General features: G+C 42.8%; 1 protein-coding gene across 2 annotated transcripts in view; it reads right to left on the bottom strand.

The window, feature by feature from the left end:
• BICC1 (BicC family RNA binding protein 1) overlaps window positions 1-27,220 on the bottom strand; it is a 266,319-nt gene that overhangs the window by 41,994 nt on the left and 197,105 nt on the right. The gene's annotated exons all lie outside the window — the stretch shown is intronic.

The following is a 27,220-nucleotide window of genomic DNA, read 5'->3' as shown; positions in this document are numbered from 1 at the left end:
CCTCTAAACTCTTGTTTTACTTATATTTTTCAACTATTTTATTTATTTTTAGAGAGGGGAAGGGAAGGAGAAAGAGAGGGAGAGAAACGTTGGTGTGGTTGCCTCTCACATGCCCCCTGCTGGGGACCTGGCTTGCAACCCAGGCATGTGCCCTGACTGGGAATCCAACCCGTAGCCCTTTGGTTCACAGGCTGGCACTCAATCCACTGAGCCAAACCAGCCAGGGCCAAACTCTTGTTTTAAAACTGATGTTACAATATAAGAAAAGAGATTCGATAGTAAATTAAATATTTGATTCTTTCTAAGTGTGTTATCACTGATGCAGTGATGCAGATCAATAAAGAGTATAAAAAATATCCAAATCTTGCATTCATCTGTATTCTTCCTTCTTAAAACTGATCAAACCATTTAGCTTTAAATGTAACTAAAAAATAAGTATACCATGTAAATACATTTTAAACAAGTAACAAGTCTGCAAATTCCACTTATTAACCGATTACTCGCTGCATTCCAGGTCCTATTCTAAAACTTTAAGTGCATTAGCCCATTTAATCTACACCGGAGCTTTCTTTGTGCGGTTGTTTACAGAGGAAACTACTGTTAATAGAAAAAAAACTTAATCTCCCTTCAGAAATATTTAATATTTATTAAAAATTAGTATTAAGAGACTTATATGAGGTCTCTCCGGAAAAAGTCCAGCCATTGTTAATATAACGAGAATGGTTTGCATGACATCATGTAACCTGACAGCCAAGGAGAGTGGACAGAAATGTGTGTGTGTGAACAATGATGACTTCACTGTACTAGTCAGTGGAGGCAGTAGACACCATTGAGTGAGCATGTGTACTGTGTGGTCATCACATTCAAAATGACTGTGCGAGTAGAGCAACAAATTTGCACAAAATTTTGCATTAAGCTTTAACGTTCCTCCACAGAAACTATGCAGATGATTCAGAAGGCTTTAGGGGATGATGTAATGAGTGCAGCATAAATAAAATTGTAGCACAAATGCTTCAAAGACAGTCGAGAATCTGTTGAAAGTGATCCATGTTCTGGAAGGCCTGCAACATGCAGAAAACCCAAGAATGTTGAACGTGTGTGGGCTGCAATCAACAAAGATAGTGACTGACACTGCGAGAACTAGAAGCTGATCTGCGGATTCCAAAACTACTGTGTCTGCGATTTTTACACAGGATCTTGGCATGAAACATGTCGTGGCAAAGTCTGTTCTGCGGCTTCTGCTACCAGAGCAGAAGGAGCATCGTGCTGCAGTTGCTAATGATTTGATTCAAACCACTACCGATGAACCAGATTTCCTCAAGAAAGTCATAACTGGAGGTCAGTGGTGGGTCTACGGCAATGATATGGAAACGAAGGCTCAGTTGTCCCAATGGAAGTTGCCTAGTTCTCCAAAGTCGCAGCAAGATCAAGACCAGGTTAACTGTGTTTTTTGATTGGGAAGGTGTTGTCCATCATGAGTATGCCCCTCCAGGCCAAACAATGAATAAGGAGTACTTTCTCAATGGTCTTTGTCCGTTAAGAGATGCAATATGACAAAACAGATGCAGCTGTGGGCAACTGGTGATCGGCAGCTTCATTACAACAGCGTGCCCGTTCATGCACCATGTCTTGTGCAGAGCTTTTTGGCAAAACACCAAATCACTCAGGTGACTCAGCCCCCATACAGCCCAGATTTGGTGTCCTGAGACTCCTGGCTTTTCCCTAAAGTAAAATCATCTTTGAAAGGGAAGAGATTTCAGACCATCCATGAGATTCAGGAAATACGACAGGGCAGCTGATGGCAATTCCAACTAAGGCTTTTGATGCATTTTGAACCGTGGAAGACATGTTGAGAGAACTGTGTGAGGTCCCAAGGTGCCCACTTTGAGGGGGACTGAGGTGTCATGGTCCCACCTACAATGTTTCTTGTATCTTCTTCAATAAATGCCTCAACTTTTCATAGTATGTGGCTGGATACTTTCTGGATAGACCCGCACTCATATCTGCTACATCCATTGCTTACTCATGCCGTGGGATGTTATATAGGAAAGCATTCATTCATTCAGCACTTATTTTCTGAACCCTCTCTGTACCAGTGCATTATTCTAGGGGCTAGGGGACTTGTCAGGGAAGAAAAAAGACCTCTGTCCACATGGAATTCACAGTCTTGTGCAGGGAGACAGAAAAGAATCAAATGAATAAATTATCCAGTATATTAGAGCATAACTGCTGAGGGAAAACAACAAAAGGATCGAAAGTGCCAGCGATGGGACAGGGGTAGGGGCATTAGCCTCACTGACGAGTGAGGTGTGAGCAAAGGGAGGCGAGGCAGTTGGCCACACTGGACTCCTACAGCGGGGGAAGGGAGGCTCAGAGCCCAGGCCCCAGGGTGGGGACTTGCCTCTGCAGCTCTCTCTTCAGTCGGGTTCTCAAGTCCCCCCGGCAATCTAGGTGTCTGTCCTGTTACCTCATAGGTCAGCCTGACAGAGGCCAAGACCTTCCTGGGATAAGCCAAAAGTTCTCTACCACTAGCTTTAGTGGTAGAGCTGAATAACAGAGACAATTCTTCATCATCACAACCGTTAACAACGCCAATCTTACTGACTGCCTCCGACACGTGCCTTCTCTGCTAAGTCCTTCACGTACTGTACTTCACCTCAGGTCAGGGGCAGCATCAGAAAACGTTTGCTGAGCATCTTTCACGAGCAACAAGCAATTCTGCCAGAGTCCTTCTAAACAATCAAGTCTCTGGGATGAAACATCAGAATCCTCTGGCGGGGGTTTTAGTCAAATTACACATACTGCCCTCCTCATGTGATTTACCCACCCCCTTCCCACCGTGCTTTTGAGAATCAAGATGGCATCAAGAGCAGGTCATATTCACAAGGTGCAATTGAGCTCCTGAAGAGAGAGAGAGAGAGAGAGAAAGGGAAGAAGAATGGGAGGGAGAAAGCATACTTTTTTAAGCTACCCACTCTCAGGACCAGGATGGAGCAATAGCTTCAGCGTTCAGGAATGCATGTGGCCTCCTGGGGAGTCATCCCAGCAGCTGTGCTTAGTTTGAGTCCCTGCCATCACCTCCGGCCCCGCCAGCCATCTCCCAAACTGAGTCTCCTGGTGGCTGCTCTTGGCCTTAGGCACTTCTCCTCACCCTGTTCCTGAGTCCCTCCTCTGACATTTGCCCTGTCAAAGGGACACCGTGAAGATCAAATACCTTAAGATTGGTTAAAACTCTCTAAAACCTTTAAGTGTCAGGTATTATAAGGCTGGGGGCTTAAAAGTCTGACAAAATGAATGTCCAAACACCACAGGCTGGGACAGCCTCCACAGTAAGGCTAGGGTTTGGGTGTTGTGTTCACAGCGCTTGCTCCCTAATGCACCCTAACAGGGAGGCATTTTCTCTGTTAAGATACTCTGCCAACTTGAACACACTTATGTAAACAAACAAAGCACTTTCTTCAATAATTATTAGTATGGCCATTATAACTTCTCTAGGCAATATGTACAAAAAGAGCTGTCTCTGCATTCAACATTTTGGTCTCAACTGTCTTCGACTTCAGTTTGAATGGCTGACTGGCATGTTAGTCTCCACTGAAAACACTCACCACTACAGGACTAAAACCCAGTGTTGCTCAGAACATGCTTGCTCATCAGAACTGGAACTTGCTAAAATACTTACTAAGTTCCTGGGTCTCCAGGACCCAGCAATCAGCATTTGTTGGTTTCCCATGTGATTTTTACATCAAGTAGAGGACAGAACAGATTAAACCCCATTAAAAAGATGTAACTGTGGTCTCTTATGTATGGCCAAGGACATATAACATAAGATGCAAGCTGGACCCCTCAGCCCAGAGCACCAGGCCAGGAAGAGGTGCCCACATAACATCTGGCTGTGCAAATCAGCGGAGATTCTGTCCACCAGGGAGAGACGGGAGTCTGCCAGATTGGGTGAAAAAGGTGAAGAGATTAAGCAAACAAAAAACCCTCACAGACGCAGACAACAGTAGAGTGATTGCCAGAGGGAAAAGGAGTGGGATTAGGTAGAAGAGGGTAAAGGGGGGATCAGTGAGGAGGGAAGGGGACTTGATTTGGGGTGGTAAATACACAATACAATATATAGATGATGTATTATAGCATTGTGCACCTGAAACCTATATAATTTTCTGAACCAATGTCACCCTAATAAATTCAATACAAAATTTTAAAAATAAAAGAAAATATATTTTATTTCAAAGTGAAAGAGCACCATCTAGTGAGCGAAAATTTAAATCATCAAAGGCTACAAACAGGGATGCAAACAACATATAGCCACCAACATGGAACATCAGACTGTCTCCAAGGACCCAAATCAGCACTCGTTTGAAAATGGTTCTTTAAAGAATCAAATCTCACAAATACAGAGAAGAACAAACATGACAAAGTTCTGGTTTAGACTGCAAAGCGGCCAACAGTCGTGTATTTTTCATTCCCTCTTTTGCCCTGGCTTACAAAGATATCTACGAGGTGTCAGCTCTTGTTCCAGGTTGAGCCTAACGTGCTCATTTCAAAACCTGAAACACAGCTCTGTGCTTTCGGGGTGTTACAGCGGACAGTTCAAATGCGTCCGTGTGACACCACAAGGGACTCAGGTTTCTTTCTGACCCACTCTGGAAACACTTGATGGAGAAAAGGAAAGCAAAGTGCCAACCACATGAGTAAATATAAAAACGAAGAAAATGTCAGCTGTGGAGACTGTTGGAAGATGACAGACAAACAGGCAATAAGTGTATATCTCCCCCTCTCCGGCATCAATGGCTTTGAAAGACAGCTCCAATTGGGGCAGGCAAGGTTTGAGACCTTTGCTCCAAAAATAGTATTCATTGCTTCATAATCACCCCTCACACTGCCTGAACAGTTCTGTAACTGCCACGGTGCCAAGCCAAGTACCAGACACCCAGCAGACTCTTGTGAATGGGATGGCACCCCTGCTTGGGGAGAGAGTTGGGACAGAGCAAGGGGACGGAAATCTGTGGGAAGAGGCTAAACCTCAGCTCCACAGTGTCCTGCACTTCCCCAAACAGTCTTGACTGCAAATATCCTGATCTTGTTATCTCTACAAAAATACAGAGAACTTCCAGATATTCATCTAGATTTTTAAATTCCTGCCCTATCAATCCGCTCACATCTCTGTGGGAGAGAGGAAGAGTGGACGGCGATCCGACCCTCACTGGGCCGTCAGCAGCTGCGTGGCCCTGGGTGTGGACAAGAGCATGAAATGGGTATTGGGTATGTGTGTACTGGAAAAAGGGCTAAACCTGTGTGCAAAAACGCTTCTATTTCTTCCATGTATTCATAAGGACTTGATGAGGCAACTATTGTTTCCGTAAGAACACATGCTAAAAACCACCTTTTTTGAGTAAAAATAATTGGGATGTTTACACGAACTTTAGTGAAATTTTAGTTATGGTTACAAAAGATTATCTTGGTACCCTGGTTTCCACTCTGTAGTTTCCCATCCTTAGAAACCTTCCCATTCCTGGAAATACTAGTAAATATTTTATTGCCTTTCTGCCCCTCTCCTCAAGCTTAAACCTCCTTCCCATTTCATTCCGATCCCACAGCAAAATCTACAGAAAACAGTCATGTTAGTCATTTCACTGTGTTTCCTGTGCTACAGAAAGTAACGTCCGACTGACACAGGATGAACCCTTCAGTGTCTCTCCTATGATCTGTTTGCAGCTACTTTCCTGTCTCCAAGACTGAGTGCTGTTGAGCAAGATTCCAGCCCCAAAATCCAAACCAATGCTTTCGTTCTCAGCATGTTCTCAGAGAGAGAAACAACAGCAAATTCTTTGTTTGACTAACCCAACCCCTCCCACCCACGATGCCCACAAATAAAAGAGGTCATCTTAGAGTTGCATGTTTGTTTGTGGGGAAAAGTTCCTGAAATGAGGATGGTTTGGGTACATTTCATGCACATAAACAAAACTGCCAAACTGGCCTTACATCCTTAAGAACAGGCCAGTGGGCAGAATTCACTTTCTCCTCACTTGGAGCTGTTTTCACTTTTATTTCAAGTTCTTTCTAACGAGTCTTAGACTTCAAACCTATCTAAACAAGAAGGATGGGGCTGGGGCTGGGGCTGGGGCTGGGCCCGCCGACACTGCTAAGAATGGTCCGAGCACTGGCAGAGCGGCATCTCCAGCCTCCGCTGAAAGCCCTGCAGCCGCTGTGGATGCGCCCGCAGCTGGCGAGCGGTTCCAAAGCTGGAAGGACCACTTCTTCATGCAAGAACTACTGGGGCTCTAGCGTAAGTCTCAGAAAAGGCCCCAGACGTGCCGGGGGCCCTGGCCGACTTGGACCACAGTGGGAAACGCTACAGAAAGCCCGCCACGGATCACGGGAGAAACACTGAAGGCTTCAGTTCATCACGTGTCAGTCGACGTTACCTTCCGCGGCACAGTAAATACAGTGCGATGGCCGAAGTGACTGCTTTCTATAGACTTTGCTCTGGCATAGGAACGGCTCTGCCAAAGGCTACCGGTTCTCTTCATGCTGTGGGGGAAATGTGGAGATTCCACAGTTGTGACAACAAGGTCTGAATCTCAAGTAAGCCATAAAGAGCTCTGTTACCACAGAAAACTTGCTGAACCTCTGGAGTATAGCTTCCAAAAAAATGAGGAGCTAAATTTCTTTAATATAAAGTAGTACTTACTATAAGGTTCTTAAATAAAACATGACAAACAACTTTATTTCCCAATCTTTTGGTATCTCATGCTAAGTAGTAGCTCACCAAAGATACCACACTCTAAAACGTTTCCAAGAACCTTGAGCTGCAGGCAGTAAGCACGAAGTCTGAAACAGCAAGCTGGTCCCCCACAGAGGAAGAGCCGCCCCCGCACCTTGGTGGTGGGCCCCACAGCTGGCTTCAGAGGTGGCGGCTGGGGCTGCTGTCCCTCTGCTTTGCACACTCTAGAATGGGCAGTTTTGTATCAAAGTGGATGGAACTCAGGGTTCACCCCACTGGCATTTCCCAAATAAGGTGCTTGCAGGCCCAGAACAAATACAGCGACAGCCCCGCCCAGAGATGAGATCCACTTCCAGTCCTGCCCGAGCCCTGTCACAGTTCACAGCCGATACGCTGCAATGCATCTGCTATTCTGAACACTTTTGCTTTGGGTTGGCAAGTCCCTTTGCTGATCAGCAAAAGTGAATTCAACTCACAGTCAGCTGGTCACAGCCCCTATTTTCCTGTGAAACAAGCATTTCTCTCTGACCTCTTGAGAAACAGACTGTCCCTTATAAACAAAAAAAAGAGTTATACAGGTCAAATAACAGACCAATATCACATTCTGTAAGGGAAGATATATACTTCATCAAGAGACAGAGAAAACATGAACTGACTCACTAAATGTACTGGAAATGATTTTAAAAGAATGAAACAAAATGGCAGGACGTCAATATGCTTTCAGCTTATTTTACAGTCAGTAAGTAATATAGAATCCAGATTCTTTCAGGAATGCTGTTTGACAACAAGAATTCCAATAAACTGACTTAGAATAAAAAGGCACAGGGTGTATCCGGAGAGGTGGTGGAGAGCCCGGGCTACACATAGTTAGGGCAGGATGTTGGTGAGCAGACACAACACGTCTGATATTACCACTGGGGTCAAGAAGCAGCAAGCCCACCTGTTGCAGGTGATCCCTACACAAGCTATGCTGTTTAAGATAAGGCATTAAATCATCCTTACTTACCCTGTCTCAACCCTGAAAACATTACTCTCCTTACTAGTTAACAGAAAGAGAAGGGAGAAGGAGAATGAAGAAGTGCAAAAGCAAGTGTGTTTTAAATTCAAAAACCTAGTTTTTATGAGAAAAAATATTTCCACAGGCACCCACAATCAGTTTACATACCATAATGTCCCGAGATAAATTCCTGTCAAAATTCCGTTTGGCAGAAGGAAACTCAGTGCCCACTGGAGGACGAGCACGTTGCACGCCACAGTGGCACGAGCACAGGAGCAAATCGAAAGACGGAAGTATGGCGAGTTCAAGATGCTTTTCCGTGTGACTATGGGCAGTGATCGGAGACCAGCTGCCCGCACCGCTCTGGCAATCAACACCTCGGCAAGTTCTTACTGAATGAAAGGAAAGGGTGTGTTCAGACTGAGAAGGAGCCTGTGGACACACTTATAGATTAGGTAGGTAAGAGCTATCAGCTTGGGAAAATGCAAAGCTAGCTAGAAGATACACAAGAGCTCTTGCGGATGGATTACCAACATGTCCAACATAATCAGAAATAAAAGAGTTCAAAATACAATAATAAGCTATTACAATGGTTCTCTGCTGATGTTTCAACTTTAGGAGGAAAGGAGGCATGACAGGGAAGAAGTAAATTGGGCACATGCCTCTTCTCTGTTAAGATTCCTTATGTTCCTTATCAAAGCTGTTTATTTAATCAGAAACAGAGTTACAGGAACTCAGCAAAAACCTAGAAATAATCTCAGAGATGAACAACCAAATGCAAACAACATAATAAGCAAACTCAAGGCATAACAGATGAAATAATCAAGAACAGATGTATTTAAGGAGTGTGAGAATTGGAAAAAGGATAACCACCTTATCTTATAAACCACCTTATCTAAAGCAGTGTAAACTAAACTCCAAGAGGAACCACAGAGTTGCTGTTCAGGTAGAAGGAGGGCAGAAAAAATCCAAAGCACAGGAGAAATGGAACATGGAGAGTGGGAAGGGTGGAAACAGAAATCTAAAAACACGAAGCCTAACTCAATCAGTTTCTTGAACCCTTTGGCATCCAGGATCTATGTTTCAGAGATAAGGAAGAGGATTCTGGGAAGGGGGAGGAAGGGACACTACATGTCAGGAGGAAATCTGGAATCACTGAATGGTTTGTATAACAATTCTACATAAAGCATGGGCTGTGCTAGGTTACTGCGAGGGAGAATGTTCACATGTGCATGAGCTACAGACGGACAACTCCTGTAACAGTGGGAACCAAGTCCACGCCACGTGGCAGGATGAAAGCAATCATGTAGGGACCCAGGACGAGTGAGGAGCACGTACGAGAGAGGAGACCTGGACACAGGCCCCTGGGATGGAACGGAAGGCCCGAAGCTGCACACAGGGTCCGCCTGACAAAGGAGGGGGCACTGACGCCAGGCCAGAGGCGCCTGCCAGGATAAAGCATCCTCGGGAAACTCTGCTGAGATAACAGCGTGTTATGCAAGAATTTCTAGGAGCCAGAAGTGACTAATCTCCCTTCTCTCTCCAAAGAACACTGATGCTCGCAGTGCACAGGGCAGTTCCCAGCGGTACGCCTGTGGTCTAAGCTCAAAGCACTGTAATCTGCAGCCAGGGCAGACTGTCCCGCTTTGCAACAGCTGGGACTACTTGTGAAACATTGTGACATGCCACTGCTGGCTGCCAGCACAGAAAACTACCATGTGTTTAAGGGTTCACACACATTAGACAAGAAAAGTCCTGGAAATGAAGACTTGACCCAATCATACCACATGCATGATCTCTTTGTTTGACTTCCGGCCTACTAAGAGAAGACATTTAAAAAGCCAGAAATTCTGTCTTTTCAAGATATTTGAGGCACCATTAAGGGTATACATAAGAAACAGTCAAATACTCAGGAATTCAGTTCTAAAAACAACTTAGCAGCCTGAGACCAGCATTAAAATCCTCCACCTTTCTCATCTTTGTTGTAAGGTTACCGACAGCACCAAGAGCAGTTACCTGAGGGCTCATGCAACTCTGGGCCTGAGTGTTTCAGGAGCGTTCATAACTCAGAAGGCAGTCATTTTCACAAAAAGTACCTAGAGGTAAATGAGCCTCAAAGACAATTACTTAGAAAATGCTTTTCTGCCGATCCTTCCTTCTCACTCCCACTTTCCTTGACTGGCTGAAAAGCTAGGAATAGTTGTCTTATGCAGCCACACACACCACGAACAGTCCTGTCCCGTCTCCAACAGTGTGTTATCCATTTCACTCATACCTTTTTAGTAACTGTTTGGAGTAGTTAGGAAACAAAGATCTTAATCTCTCAGTTGTAAGAGTTCTATATCTTTTGAGGAGAAATATAATTATGAATTAACTTCAAAAATGGTTCTTTATTTTTCTTAATAAAAATATCTAAAGTTGCCTTAAATTCTAAAAATTTCTAAAGCAGGATTCACTAAAGGTAATACTTCTGCTTAAATTAAATAATAAAAAGGTCTGAGAGGTCCGTATTTTAAAACTAGCTTTTCTTCCGAGAACAAGAAGGCAGGGGCTTCTCACCAAAAATTGCAGAAATAAACATCATCTGATAAGGGTTACCAAATTGACCTAACCCTTTCTAACAAGGATTTGCTCTTAAATAAACTTGTTTTTGTACAAAGAGATCCTATGAATCAAGGGAAAAAATTATCCCATAAAAAATAAGCAAAAGAGATGGATAAATAATTCAACAGGAAAAGTCAATAAGTATATAAACATGAATAAAGTTCAACTTTACTAATCATTTTTATTTATAAAATTGGGAAAGATTTTACTAAATTTTATATAAGGCTAACAAAGATATAATGAGACAAGCTAACACTCTTGACGGAAATAAAAATCGGTGGGAAGTGGAGAGCAACATGAAAATATTTAGGAATCACAACATCACAATTGCATTTTAAGGACACCTATGCAATCAACAGAATAAAAAGGAAAACAACCAAGTTAATAGTGATTACTTCTAAGTCACAGGGTCACAGATAATTTTTATTTTCTTTTATCTTCAAGCTCTTTTGGATGTTCTACCATGAAAAGTACACGTTTATAATGTGGAAAATACTCGTACCTTAAAAGATTATCTGTATCGCTCAAGTCTGAGATCAACCTGCACAAGTTACATCTTTATGCTTCAAAAGGAAACTGCATTTAAGTCCCAACGCCTCCTAAGCACATGTGCTTCCCAAGCACAATGTTTCAAGAATCCCTTTAAAAACTTGGACGTTTAATAATGTTAACAATAACGACAGGGTGCTTTCTCAGTTACAAAATTCCTTCTTCCTCATCCACAACTCTGTGGCAGGCTTTTTGCCACGCGGTTTTGAACTTTAGTTTTCTATTTGTTGTGCCATTGCTCTTAACATTTTATTAACATGCTTTGGCTCCAGACCCAGACTTCCCAGTGAAACTGGAGCAAAACCTCCGCAACGACGGGGTGAGCTGCAGCTGACAGCCAAGGTTGGAGCAGAGTTCAAACACTGGGTGCAGGCCGCATGCTACGGCCACCACTAACTACTCATGAAATTCTTTCAAGCGCCTATAGCCACATCCCCCCTTTTCTTCAGCCATTGTTTTCAAAATGAATGGAAACAAGAGCAATCCTTGCCGGCGGGGTACCGTGCTCTTTCTTGAAAGAATTCCCAAAGTACCCCCAAGCAAGGACGTTTAGAAAAGCTGAACCAGTATGTACATATCCTTCTCTGGGCACAATTAAAACACACAGGAATATAAGTAAATAACCACCTGAAGGGACAGTGCCCTGATAACCAACTGTTTCAACAGGACGGCAGTAACAATTTCTCTGTCTTCTCAGCAGAGAAGTCCAAGAATTGAAAACAGTACCTGGATATGCTCCATTGGCCCCTCCCTTTTTCACCCGGCCACTGCACCTGCCCCGGAGGCTGCACCAGCATCTCCCACACAGCCGCAGGGCCCGGGGCTGCAGCTCCACTGAGCACCCTCCTGCCCAGTCAGGCCCCTTCTCACAGTGCTCCCCAAACACTCTGTCCCCCCCCTTACTCTTCTGGCCTCTCGGTGACAGTGGTTTCCAGCTACTGCCAGTTTTATGCCTTATCATTTATTGATAACTACCTGCTCATCTCTTTACCCTATCTAGTGTAAATAGCTCCTTCTTAAATCTTTTGGAGTTAATTCTGATTTCTGTCAGTCCAAGACGGATATAAACGCTTTTCCCACCAATTCCTTTTCTCCTTGTGACGAACAAGTGTGCCCATGGCTGGGGTGATAAAGTGGAGAACTCCATATCCAGTATTTGTGTTGTCACTTTTCTCCACAAAAGCACTACTTTTTAGGGCGTGGACTCCATACCTTATATAGGTTAATGATATTATTCCTCAGATCTTCGCAGTTTTTTTTTAAAAGATTGATTTCTTCTTATTGTTCAACACAAGTCAACTTCACAACTACAGGAGAGAACTGTAATGCACTTTTTCTCTTTATTTTCTCTCTTCTCTCCCTTCTTCCCTCCTCCCACCCCACCTCTCCACAGACCATGCAAACGCATTTTTCATCATCTTCTGGTTCATTACTGGAAGTATCTTGGCACCTTCAGATGTTCCCTGATAAATGTGTTGCAATGTTTATAGGACCTTTGAGAAATATGTGTGCATTCAGCAGCATTTTTAAGTTTCTTTAATATTTTCCTGGCTTCCATACAACTTTTACCTCTAAAGGCATTTGTTTGTATGTTCCATCCAAAAACCCCCACCATTTTAAATATATACATATACAAACAAACATTTTTTATGCCAACTTCAAATCTGCAATGTGGGATTTCTGAAAACCCCAGCATCATTCTAAAGTCAGAGTATCTCACTGGGGTGGGGGAAGTCTGTGATTATTTTTGTGAAGTCTGTGAGCCGGGCTATAACTGCATTCGAAGACTGTGTACGTGAGTACTGGTACAATTTTCTGAACGCATCTATAGATTCCCAAAAAGGCTGAAAAGGTTAAGAAGTCTTCATCTAAGCAGTATAGAATTTTATAAAGATATTAAAGAGAGCATATTTTAAAATACTTTAAGGATTCCATTTTGGTTTGGCATTATTGCAGGCTGACATATACTTCTATTCAGAAATTTTCAACAACTACTTTTTGAATATGACTTCAGCAATTATGTTTAAAGATGAATGCTTAACCAGTAAGGTGATGCCAAATTCGTATGCATCACTTTTTTCCAGTTATTATAAGAGACACAGGAGAAAACAGTAACAAATAGGAAGATTAGAAGGTCTGTGAGAAAAGTCACAATTGAATCAAGCTGTTTAACTTTCTTCTATTGATTGAAGAGAGAGGGAGAGGGGTGGGGGAGTGAGGAGGGAAAGAAACGATGATTTGTTGTTCCATTTTTTTATGCATTCGCTGGTTGATTCTTGTATGTGCCCCGTCTGGGGATAGAACCCATAACCTTGGCTTTTCAGGATGGGATGATGCTCTACCCACCTGAGCTACCTGGCCAGGATTGTTTGACTTTCTTTTTTAAAAAATCCTATATATATTTTATTTGAGTTAAACCCTGTAACTTTATCATTTTGCCACAGAAATGGATCCTTATTCAACAGATGATAGGAAATCTTATTTCAGAATAACTCCTAGAATTATATCCAAACACTTCAGACCTGGAATGGAACGGGGTTCTGGTCTTCCTTCCCTTCCTTCATCCAGGTTCACCAAGTGCCCATGGTGGGCCAGGCACACCCTGCCAAGTTCAGCCACTGCAAAGTGACACCACAGTCTGAATGGCACTGTGTGAGTGACCACAGACGTTAGAACTCCCGCCCCTGGGATGCTTTCTTCTATGTAACATTCCTCCCAAACTGTCACCTAGACAGCTTTAGTGACAGCAAGTGTACTATTTTACCAAAAAGCAAAAGCTTGCTGCTAAAAATTATTTCCTACACCCATCCTTCTAATACAGTATAAACCTCCAAGGATTCCCTGACCTTACAGAATTAAACATTCAAACGGTTCGCCATGGTTTTCAAAGCCCTTTTCTGAACCGTGGCCAGCTGTTCTGCTTTCACTTCCTACTTCCCATCATGTGCCCCACACTACAGCCAAACCTATACTCCAACCACTGCACCAAAACATCCCATGGTTCCCTGTCCCCATGCCTCTGTGCCTAACACCGTGGGACACTGCACATTTCCCACTTTTGTCTTCATCTGTCCAATCTTCACCACCTCAAAGTCAACCTAAAGGTCACATTTCACAGGTCCATCCAGCACAAAGTAAACCTCTGCTGGCTTCTCCTGTCCCTGCTCAGTCCTCTATAGCCCTACCACATGCTACCCTCGTCGCTACACACCCACCATCCTCCTTGAGTCTGTAGGCTCCTTGCTCTGATTAGAGACACTGTATCCAATTTTTATAACCACCACAGAACATACTATTTAACTGAAGCTTAGAATACAGACCTTAGACAACTATCTGGATTTCACTAGAGTGGCTGATATCTGCTTCCCCATCTTTTTTATGCATTTAGCCCCTCCGCCTCCCCACAACAAAGCCCACTCCACTTGGCACGTCCAGGACAGCCGTTCAGATCTGGCACAGCCACCAATTACACAGCCACCAACTATGCTTCCGACTGTTGGTCCTAGGGCAATCACTCCTGCTAGCTTCAGCTGGTCTTGCTATGAACAGGCTTTGAGTGAAGCAACTTTGGTTTCTGGAATCCTCCATCTCTGGCACAGGTTATAGAATAAAGTAGGTGTCCCGTACACATAGATAGTTGATAACGTAATGGGCTTAGTAGTACCTCTGACAAAGAAACTACTCCATAAATGTTAGTTATTATTACTGAATGAAGGATTACACGACAGTTGCCACTCTAGCTATTCTCTAGACATACTTTCATTGGCCCTTATCTCTCGTAGAGATGTGCTCTGATTAGAATCCAAAAAGTCTATGTAACTTCCTGATCCCTCCGTTAAAGCTCCCCAAGACGGATTCACAGAAGCATCACAGCCCCATCCACGGCTGGTGCAGTGACTCAGAACAGCCAAGACCCCAGAGCCCGCTCACCAACCAGTAAAGAGCCCTGCATTTTCCCTCCCTGGACTGTCCTGTTCCATCAAGTGCAAACTACTTCCCTTCTTTTTTACTACAGTTTTAGTATAAGAGGGGACCCCCCCAAAAAAAACAAAAAACAAAAACCAGAATTATCTTCTAGAGGGCCAGCACCTTGTAGTACAGGTTTCCCCTGTTAGCTCAGTATTCTAGGAACCCATCTGTATCAGTGTGCCAGCTGGTGTTGTTGTGAGAGGCAGCATTAGGCCCCAGTAAATGTTTTTTGAAGACTCTTTCAACCTGTTTGCCCATTTCATGATGGGTGATTGATTTATCAGCATATCTGCCCATACCATGCTGAGTGCTCAGCAGTTTTTGACCAAAAACGGCACGACCCCATGCCCACCCTCCCTATTCACTCAGTCTCAAGCCAAGCAACTTTTCTTTGTTTCCCTGGATTTAAAAAAAAAAAAAAAAAAGTCCTCAAAGGGAAACATTTTGCTGATGTGGAAAAGGTGAAACCAAAAAAAAAAAATGGCAGAAGCACTAAAAGGCATCAAAATCAACGAGTTTAAAAACTGCTTTGAGCAGTGGAAAAAACGTCTCAATAGGTGTACTGCATCAAATGGAGAGCACTTTGAAGGTCACTAACGTTTAAACATGTAAAAATAAATACACAATTTTTTAATAAATATATTCCAGGTTTTTTCCAGTCCCCCCCGTAAGTTATATTAAAATGTTCCAGGCTAGCTTTATGAAGTTAGTGCTTGTGTTTTTTGTGTCTTTTAATGGGCAACTCCTGTAGGCTGTTAGTATCATCCTCATAAAGATAGGATAAATGAGAATGAGGAACAACTTTTATTCTTGGCTCATTAGAGAAATTTTTATGTGTTATTTGACATCTGATATGTTTATTTCCCTCACTATTAAGGAGCATTAGGGATATACAGAGTATCAGCCGGCGACTCCTCAGTGAAGGCAGGTCCTCTCTGCAGCTTGTGAGAGGACACATTTGAAGAGAGGACGGCAAGAATGAAAGTGGTATGGATTCTCTCTGCCATCGCCTCGCTATTCCTCTCAAAAAGGAAAAAAAGACAGAAAAACAAAGCAAAAGATCAGATGAGATCCTTCTGACCACGACAGTCATTCTAAAACCTGAGAATCGCTGGCCTAACTCAGCGTAAACCCCTACCGTCTCTGCAGTACTGGTTCTTCACAGCAGAGCCCCTACGGCGCTTACACGTTAGAAAGCACAGAGAAAGAGTTACGCAGGACTACTCAGAAAATTAAACTAGGTCATATCTGCTAGACATTATAAAAGATTACTCAGAAAAATTTGTGGAATGTGCATTTCACTCTTGTAATTAAAAACATAAGAGCGGGTTTAGACAGCTTTGAATAAACATACAATAAAGACATGTAAATTCTAAACACTCTGCACTTCTACTTTCAGGCTTTCGGACGTTCGCACCAATCAGGACAGAAGCCCCCAACTGCACACCTTTCGTACTTCCGACTGCACTGCCCTCTTCTAGGAATACGGGCCCCACATCTCAAATATTTTTGGATCTTCTCAACCCCAGAGCTGATACATATACACATGGTAGAGTTAGTGGAGTACAATATATGATGAAGGTAAGACTGCTAAATAAAAAGCCATTAATATCCACAAAAACTAAAAAGTATATTCACAAAAATATTTTCCAAAGAAAAATCATTATTAAAGCACTGAGTTCAGAGCTGTTTAGTAAACACAGGCGGGCCAACAGCAGTTCGGAGACTACCAGGTAAGGGATAGAGACAAACGAAATTTAAACATCAAAGAAAATACGAGGCATGGTACTTTTACTCGCAGTGGTATACAATCTTTCCCTAATGAAATACAGGCATCCAAGAGAGGAATACTTTGAAATCGATGAGCTTTATTGTTGAAAAGGTATCTTACTGGCTCCTTCAATTAATTCTTGATCCAAATTTCATTATGATTTATATTACTAAATAAAATACAAATGTATATGTTAAGGAAGTAAAACATTTTCATTCACACACACCATTTACTTTCCACACTGCACTTCAAGGAGAACAATAAGACAAAACACACACACACACACACACACACACTACATACTACATACATGGGGTCATTCTTCTACTACATTACTACATCTAATTCCAGCTTTCTGGCTAGCCAGTGCCCCTGCCGGCCCCTCCACCCCTACCCCAGGGTACTACGCCCGAGACTAGATTTGGCCTTAATCTGGTTCACAGGTCAGTTTCTGGTGGAACATAATGCAGCATGAACCACCTCTTCAACTATATAATTGGAGAGCTGTACTACTGTCTTGCCAGAAACTGTCAAGATTTTCAAACTAGAAAGAGGCAGCTTTTTTGCATTTTGGGCGGGGGAGGGAGTGTTGTGGGGTGACTAGAAACTACACGGAACCAAAAGGGAAGGTGTTTCTGAGCTGCATGCAATAATGCACTGCGTAGGCTCGTGTGACTGTGGGCTGGACAGATTCCACGTGCCCTGTGGACCAGCTCTACGGCGCGCCTGGAAAAGGGAGGGGGGCTGGAGTCACTGCAGCTTTCCACGGACCTACCCTTCTCTGTAGCACCAGCATTTGGTGACTGAATTTTCACAGGATTTTCTTTCCGAAAAGAGTTCAGGAAGAGAAATGGATTGGGCATCGGCTGTTCTGACATGATTAGTAATAAGTACAGAAGCATCAGAAGTAACCTTTTGAAGTAAGAGAAAAAGTCTTTTGCCCTTTCTAGGTCTTTATTTTAGAACCCAAATTCTAGACTGCTTCACTTGTGCTCTGGCCTTTCTGGAACTATTGCTTAGGTAAGGTTTCCAATCTCAAGATATTAATGGGATTCTCCTGCCCTTGATGGAGAACACGTTTCATAATTCACGCTGGGAGTTTATTATGTGCAATTCATTAATATGAACATCACTAATTTATAGCATCAAAGTTCTGAGCGAGTCTGGGATTTACCTTTACTTTGAATATGAAGAAAGTGCTTGATAAAGAAATAAATGTAAATTAAAATGTTTGGATAGAAAAAATGATATTTGAACACCATCAGTTCCTTTATAAGTAACATTTATATATTTGAAACCAAACACTAGCTGTCAAAAAAATAATCATTAAACTGGCCTCTTCAGGAATATTACACCACAATTTGGTTATATAATCCAAAGGCGTGAAAGAAAATTTTCTTCTAGTAACAGCTCTGGATTCAAAATTTCTCCTAATTAACACAGATAACACCTTGATTACTGCAGATTAATAATGATGGACTGAAATGTTTGTTCTCACATAACCTATTGATTATTATTTCCAGGCAGGCTAATGAACATACCTGGGATTATTATTCCATTTCCATTTCCTCAGAGTCCCTGACTGCAGCCCACTGATTTTACATTTTTATCTCCATCAGGCAGAGCTTAAAGAAAATTAAAGGCATAAAATTTAAAACCAATCCTTTTCCCCGGTTTAGGAGAAAGAAAGTAGGAAACACCGGACCTGAAACAAACAAACAAACAAAAAGGAAATTACAGATCAACCTCCAGGCCTGTGTTTCTCTTCTGAGTCTGGAGTGGTGTGATGCCCACGTAGATCTTTTTGCCCTTCTGCCCCATCAGCACAGACACATGTATCACCTATCGCTTTCTACATACTCGTTTAAGCATTTATTTCTTTTGCTTTTTTATCCACGTAAGAACTTCAGGTTCTTTCCAAACTAGTAGATCTCTCTGCCAGTGAAGTGTCCGGAACGAGATTCCAAGTACTACAGAATTTTCTCCACAGTCATATAAACCAGATTTTTTCCACTTCTGCTGCTCAGTCTAAGGTCTCTGGGTATGTAAGCTGACTTATTATAGCTCCTTGATGGAATGGTGTTTCTGGCCATTTGTAGTCACTTCTAGCTCTCTTTGTTTGATCATTTGTCTAATTAAACATTCAAAAGCCTAATGAAGGCACCTGGTTATTATCAAAGTAAAACAGGTATGAGTCCTGGTCCGACTGACGTGAACTCGGGTTCCTCACTTACACGCTGGTTTTCGTAACACTGCCTATTTCATCGTAAGTGCTCAGTAAATATTAGTGTGTGTTACTGCAGCTGTACCTTCTGGGAGCCCAGAACAGCACTGAACTTACAGCAATTGTATGGCTTTGAGCCTTCCCTCGGCATCCTTCTCAGTCTCTTTTCCTGCCTTCTCTGCCTCTGCTCCCACGGTACCTGTCTGGCATTCATTCTCCTCTGTCATTTACCTGGACAATCCATCTCCTCATGTAGCTCCACTTCCCACCCAATAGCTGATGCTCTCCAATTCCCGTTTCTCAGTTTTGGCCTCTCTGTCGTTCCAGACACCTGGTAAACAGGTTCTCGCTGTCCTCACGATCTAACATTTCAACGTGACGGCAGACCCAAAATTCATTACTGTCCTCTCTACTTCTGGGAGAACCAGGGATGTCCACAGTTTAGGGGGTCCTAAACGGTGCCAAAAGCAATCCAAAGATCCCAATCAGATCACAAACGGCATGTGATCTTGTCCTACGATAATGCAGACACTGGTCCACCCCTCCTAGGTCTCTCCCCAGGTGCGTGATTCAACCTCAGCAGGTGTGGCCAGTGTGGCGCCATCTGCTATTAACAATCACCGTGCTTATTTTTCCTTTGAGTTAGTCCAAAATGTATTGAGTTTACTTATATTTGAAAATGTTTTCTTCATCCATCTAAACCAGATTCCATTTGCATTTAAGATGCTGTCTTAGGAATGCTTTTCCCAGAGTTTCCAATGTTTTTAAAAACAGTAGCACTGTGGATCTGACAGACCTGCACCCGAGTATTAGGAGGAAAATCCTACCATGGTAACAATCCGACACTCGGTGGGTTCCCTGGTTTTCCCTCATTCCCAAAGATAAAAGATCGGGGCCCTGAACCAAACATCATACAGCCGCTCCATTTCACATTTAGGGAGTATGAAACTCTAGTAGATCAATAGACTTTCTATTCCTTTGAGGCTGACCCTATATGGGGACTTGCTACAGCAAGGGAAAAAAAGGTGCTGACTGAACACCCTTTGTTTAAAGAACAAAGCATTCAAGTACTGTACTTGGAAAACTAATGTGAAAAGAAATGAATATTTCTTGTTTTTTAAGGTTTCCCAAAAGTACACTTTGGCCCATGGCTATGGACTTCCACTTCACAATAAGAATGCACATCCGTTGCCATGTAAGGAACATTTTGAAAAGAGAATGTCCAGAAGCCTAACGTCACGTTTTTCACCAGGCACCCTGAAATGGCCCATCACACAACCAACAGTTGAGTCACTTAACGGGACAGGCTGGACCTCGCCCGCGCGCTGCAGAGCTGACTCAGACTCCAGAGTCGGTGAAGACGAATGTGGCCACTTTATAACCCTGTCCTTGCTCTATTATCATTCAGTGGTGGAACAAAAGAAAGCATAAAGTGACTACATTTTTGGCCAGATACTACTACATAATATGTCATAGAAAACGTTATAGATCTCGATTTTGGCACTTCCATTATATACGTAGACATTTTTTGCTGTATTCAGCAAACCTGACAGCTACACGCTCTGATATTTCATAGACATTCCCATCAAGCTTGGCTGCAAATCAGATCTCAATGTTTAACCGTTTTTCCTCACTCTGGTGGCACCTTTACATTCTCTTGTTTTGTTCTCTTCAAGTGTTCATGACTTTTATTTTTCTATGTTTATACATTCTGCAGCTTTCACTTACTTGGCCTTGGACTTGATCAGCTCTGAGAGTCTCCTGGCCACAAAGCTCTGTCAGCATGAGAAGGAACGGGCCCAAGGCAGGCTGGGTGTGCAGCAACGCAGGCTCCTCCCGACACAGATCAACCACAAAGACGTGCAGGGAAACGAGTGTCATGAGGGAGGGCAGTGCCCAGTTAAAACAAACACTGGACAAGGAATTTGCTTTTCACACGGAACCCTGGCCTACAAAACAAAGCTATCCTCTACAATTTGACCGATTTGCATCTGACTTTAGGCCCCGAGTTCTTTCCTGATAGAAATGTTTCGTAAGAGTTTTTCCCACAAAAGTCATTAAGGAAGTGGATACTTTTATTCGTGACTGATGGGAACTTCCAACCCATCAGTTCTTGAGATGTGCTCAGGGAAAGGATCACACAGGCACTCACTCCGGACTCCTGGAAGATGATGACATGGTCCCACAAATCAAATATCCCCATGCCAGCGCCTGCTTTGCAGCCGGTACCCAGAAGAGTAGCCCCGATCACCTTCTTCTATTATTATTTTTCTCTTACACACGCTGAAGGAACTGGCAGCCTGAACTGTGAGTCTCCATTCTCGATGACCCATATCTATAGGAGCATGACTCCTTTTCCCTCTGTATTATAATATTTAGGCATGCAAATACATCTACATTTTTCTAAGCAACCTTATCAACATAAACAAAGGGAGACGGATGGAACTAGTTAACACATAAGGCAAGTCACAATAAACGATCTCTAAAACCCTGCATTGGTGGGGATCTCTGCCAGCTCCTTCACATGGAGATCGACGTAGGCCCCATGGGGCTCAAAGCTGTTCGCAAACTCATGTCTTACTGTTTCTCTTGGGCAGATTTTAAACCTTGTCACAGACCTGCCCCCTAAGATCTGTACACCTCCTCTTTCAGTTGGAAAGAAATCAACTTTCCCCAGCCCCGTCCTTCTCCTTCTACAGACAGCTGGTACCCAGTCAGTGACCTTGTCTAGTTCCACACAATCCCATCATTCCCGTCAGACTCGCTCAGTCTCTTAGCTTAGAAAACCTTAAATCATACCCTTAAAAAATGAACTTTACATCTTTCATAACAGAGAACGAAGAAGCCTCTGTCTATAAAAGAATTTCAAAAACCTTTGACCTTTCAGAAGTAACCAAAGAAATGCTGTATGTTACTTTTCGACTATTCCTCTGGCACCATTATTTATATCACTCAAAGTTAATGGAGGGATATGATCAGCAAAAAAGATTGCTCTAATAAAAACTATACATCGTTTAGACCACATCCTTCCAGGTGCTCTGATTCTAGCCTTTCAATGCCTTTCAATTACTTTATAACCCTCGATGTGTTAGTAAAGTAAGAGCAAAGAAAAATAAGTGTTGTCTGCAGACAGGCGAATAAATTCTCTCCCCTGTGCTTCAGCGGACTTCCCTTCCCATTAGAAAAAGCCGGCTTTGGGTCCATTTGTAAATTCATTTATTTCTTTAGTCCATATAAATTTGTGCTTTTCCTTTGAATAATTATCACACCTGCCTGGGTCTCTCATTAAAATGACATAAAATCTTTAACACGTGTACTTACATCTGTATGAAACTCATAATTTTCCCTTTTTTTGGAAAGCTATCCTTTAACGCTAAAACAAATAATTCCCAAAGCCACTACTAAGGACAATTTAAATCTCATTACCATAAATTCCAAAAAGTGTTTTTTTTTTCCTTTCCTCACAGTAATGTCTCTGTGTTGGATATTAGTTTAAATAAATGGCTTAGAAAATCTATTTTGTGGTGTTTGATGGGGGTGTAGTTACTGTCCTGAGATTTTACCTAAAACGTACACTGAGCTTCTCTGTGGAAGAGAACATAATATATGTTTTTGAGTTGTATGGTTTAAGAAGAGGAAAAACTATTAGGTACGGATACACGAAGGAGCCAGAAAATAGTGGAAACTGTCATTTGGGGACTCACCAATGCGCTGCAGGAATGTGATTCGCAGTAATTTAACACCCTGGATGGAATGAGGGTCCTGGAGAAAACCATTCCCCTTCTCAGACCTGGCAGCCACCAGGCTTCTTTTAACACCATTCGCTCTTTCCACAACACACAAATTCACAGTGGACTTACTATTAAAACCCCAAACAGAGCTAAGAGCACATTGCTTAACACGTGTTTATGGAAAACAGCTAACATTATGTCATATTTCAAATGACCACAACTCTCTCAAAAGTGAACGATCTTTCTCACTCCTTTACCCTTCTTAATACAAGTCTATTTTTCGGTCTCACAAAAGAGAAAGTCAAGACTGAGCTTCCTTCACACCGCAGAACAGGGGTAAACAGAGAAGTGCCCTAACCAGGCAAGGACAGCGCGGCGGTGTTCAGTCCTGCCGTGCTTCGGAACCTCGTGGAGAGCGCTTCAAGGCACCACGCAAACACACACGGTAAATACCCAACACGGGTTCTCTCGCTTCATCTTTTCCAAGTGCCAGCAAAAAGCCCTCGAATGCCGACTTCCCAGGTATTTAGCTTGATGTTCTTTCTCCAGAAAAGTTTATAAACATTTTAGGTTTTACAGAGTTTTAAACTTATACTGAAATATGTGTACAGCGCACTACATATTTTAATGGCTGAAGCTATTGTCCTAAGTGGGATTTCAGCAAATGGCAGCTTAAGAAGAGAAAACTCATTGGAACACAGGCTCATATTTTATTTTAATTTCAGTTTCCTTTCAATGATCATGCTTTTATCCCCAAGAGCAACACAAATTTTTAGCAAGTAATAAATAAAAGAAGCTGGCCCCATGTACTTCATTATCTCGGACCCACAAGTAGATGATGAAAAGAAATGGCTGACAAATTGCTTCTGATGCTTGACAGCGATGGGTAATGATCACAGGGTCAAAATAGGATTACCACCTAGTCTGACAGGCTGGTTATTAGGACGCCCCTTGCCTTTGCCAGATGGGGACAAGAGAAATACAGGGCTCACCCTCTGTCACACACAGCCCCAGCAGGGAGGGGGAAAACGAGATCAGCTGTGTGACAGGAGTCGCTCTGTTACTGAATATGATGCTCGTGGTAGATACAGGACTGCCTCTACCAGGATTCACCACAAACACCGTTTTTTAACCCAGCAGAATAAACTGTCATTTTCGTAGGAGAGGAGGGTAACAGAAATCCTCCAGCAACCTGTAGCTACCAACAGCGAGGGCTCCTGCATAGTGTCCTTTCTCAAAGCCCACGGGGCACATGCATGCACCACCCAACATCCCTCACTATGGAAGCCCGTGAAGGGCCGAAACCCTACTGCAAGTGACAGCATGTGACCTAAATCTATTACACCCCTGAGTTTCAGACAGTGCAAGTTCGACATGCGTGATCTGCACAGCACTGTACAAAGTCCACACAGTTATTTCTTTTCTTTTGTTGGTGAGACGGATCTATTTTTAAAGGCATCTCAATATTACCAAAGGGTTAAATCAGAAATATTTCCTCCATTATAATTTTGTTTATTAAATTCTGCTTTTCCTCCTAAAAGCATTAACTGCTAACTTAGTATGTCATTACTATTACTATGGAGAACATTCTAGCAAAAACATGAGTAGGTGCTAAAGGGTCCTGAATACCAAAAACCTCTGTGAGAAGGGGTGTGATCATCTAGAAAATGTTTGGAGTGGGGCCAGAGCAAGAGGAAGAAAACAATGGTCCCCTTGGGCGTCCTGCTAGAAAGGGAATAAGAGGTAAACTCACTAAACTAGTCCGAAATATAGGAACAGCTTAAAACCAACAGATGTTAACAAAAACCCTTGAGAGGTAAAGGCCAGGCCAGTGACTCTAAATACTACCATGGCCCGGCTTCCACCTGCACACACGTCTCCAAACAGTGAGTTAACTTTCTCACAGGAATGCTTGTGGTTTCTCAAGTAAGCAACAATCCAGCCTACCGTGGGAAAGCAGAAGGCAGAAAAAGCAGAATGCAGCTCTTCTAGTTGCTCTTTAAAGAAAGAGCAACTATTTCTAAGATATGAAAGGGAACTGGGAAAAAAGGTCTCCACCTTGATGATGTCAGAACAGGTCACATAAGAAAAAAAGAAACGTTTCAAAGAAAAAGACACAAAACTTTAAGGAACAAGTGAAAATAGAACAAAGAGAGGTATAATATTCAGAGGGTGAGAAGAAGCAAAAGTATAAAGAAAAGTGAGGGAAGCCAATTTAGGGGCAAAAGGAAAGAGCAAAGGTGGGAGAAAGAAGACACAGAGGGCTTGCTCATGAGTACCAAAGGGGGAAGTGAAATTATCTCATGGCGAAAACAGCAGACCCGAGAGGTGACTAATCACCAAGTCATGGAAAATGCCCACCAGCAGTGTCTCCGGGGTTGCTCATGGGAGCAGGTGCAGTGGCCGGTGCAGACACGCTCCCACTGCTGGCTGTGGGACCTAATCCAGACTCAACTGGTGCTGAGAAGATGTTCCCAAAACCCAATTTAAATTCCCCTTCTGGAATGTCATTTAATATCCACAACAAAGGGGGGGGTAAGAAAGATACATATATTTATGTAATCCAGGAATGTAATTGAAAAACAATCTTTCAGATCTAAGGTGTTTCTTCATTTAAATGTTGGGTTTCCATTAAAATGTTGGGTTTCCACAAACTCCACAATTTTCCCTGAAGACCTCAGACAGAAGATCGCTAACACAGAGGAAGCGGGACAGAGTTGCCAAAGCCCAAGAAGTAATTCACCAAATGTCCTGTAATGTGAAACCCAACCAAATGAGAACCAACACCATAGGAGGAGCCTCAGCTGTCCCCTAAGGAACGAGCTTTTCTCAGGTTGTTTTATTTTTTTAATGTAAGTATAGTTGGTATACAATCTTGGATTGGTTATATCAGTTTCAGGTGTACAATATAATGAAGAGACATTTTTACAATGTGATCACCCCACTGATTCTACTCATCATCTGTCACCAAACTTATCGCAATATCACTGACTACATTCCTCTTCCCCTTTCGACCTGACAGCCCCGTGACAGCCCCACTGCCTTTGGGACCCTGGCATGCGGACGCTGCAGGCTGAGTGTACGACCTGAGGAGAAATCCTTGCACCTCCATCTTCCCCCAGTACGACCAAAAGCAAGACATAGGAACTGGAGACAGAAAGCAGGGGAGACACGAAAATGTCTACATGGCAGTTTGTTTAAAAAAAAAAATCAAGCCAAAGTTCATAAGGCTAAAATAAGGTTGTCTATTTAGCTCCCTGCATTTGTATTTGGTTTAAATAAAAGAGTCACCAAACCCAGGGAGAACCACCCCTCCATGAAAACAAAAACAAAGAGAAATCTTGTGATCTGGACATAGTTACTGTTCCAAATTTTCAGAGTCGAGCTTCGAGTCACTAACAGTTTCGGTTTACCAAGGAACTTTAAGAGAAAGCAGATGTAACCTAAAATACAATGACTGCAATACATACTGTAATTCATCTGGTATTGCAAGCACTAACCCTCAGGCCGGTAGGGGACCCACTTGCAATTTTGATCTGCCACAAGAAAATGCTTTCATATTCAAAGTCCCTTTTCAGGCTTCCACTTCCCGCCCCCCCCCCACCTTGGTTATTTGCGAGGTAAACAATTTCAGCTTGGAAACTGAAGCTCAAGTACCGGGTCTCTCTCGGCCTCTCTCTCTCTGTCTCTGTCTCTGTCTCTCTCTCTGTCTCTCTCTCTCTCTGTCTCTCTCTCTCTCTCTCTCTCTCACACACACACACACACACACAACACACACACACACGTCTCTAAAGCCTGTGTACAGTATACAGATGGCCACAGAAGGAAAATTTCCCAGCCACGCCTGAGGCGTCCCTGAGCTCCCCTGGGGGGGACCACCCACTCCAGAGACAGATGAGACATTCCTTCTGCTCGCTGCAGTCCGGGACATCAGCTGAGTAGGTTGCCAACCTTTGGCAAGTTAGGAAGAAATGAGAATAGAACTCCAAGAGACTTTGGACTTCTCTCCAAGAGGAAACGCCCACTTTCAAGCAGCTGCAGGTTTTGTGTTGTTTTTCGGTTTTTTAGCAACTGTGACCAACGGTGCTTTCATCCTCTGTGACTGATTTTTGCGGACCCTTGTGCTTTCAGCTTCTGGATTACCCAGTTTGCTATGGAATTTACTAGATTCATTCAGAGTCTTTCAAGAACTATTCAACCAAACCAAAAGGCTTCTTTATATTTGGAATATAAGAACTAAATGCTTCCTCTCAGAGTTACTCACTCTACATTCTCAATACACTAATTTTTAGTCAGAGAAGTGATGAGAGAAGACAACAGTCAGAAACAGCAATGCTGTACAGAGCTATTTACAGCCTTAGGTGAACACTCTGATCCATTTGAAATTAAAAAACAAGTAAACCAAACGAAAGGCTTCCACAGTAGCCAATATATTGTAATTTTCACATTGCTGTTTTTGGGGTGTTATTGTTGACTCTAGGCTTCTTATACACCTAATACCTCAAAATTGGTTTTTAAATTGGTGACCAGTGAAAGAGAAACAGAAAGGTTAAGCCCTATCACATAGTGAGTATGTTATGATACCATCTACTACCACACTATCAACTTTAAGACAGGAAAGGCAAGAAAAAGAAAAATAAAGGAAAAC

The sequence above is a fragment of the Desmodus rotundus genome, chromosome 4, assembly GCF_022682495.2.
Source record: "Desmodus rotundus isolate HL8 chromosome 4, HLdesRot8A.1, whole genome shotgun sequence".
In the NCBI taxonomy this organism is placed as follows: Eukaryota; Metazoa; Chordata; class Mammalia; order Chiroptera; family Phyllostomidae; genus Desmodus; species Desmodus rotundus.
The sequence above is the reverse complement of the archived record's forward strand: the minus strand, read 5'-3'. Positions and strand labels throughout refer to the sequence as shown.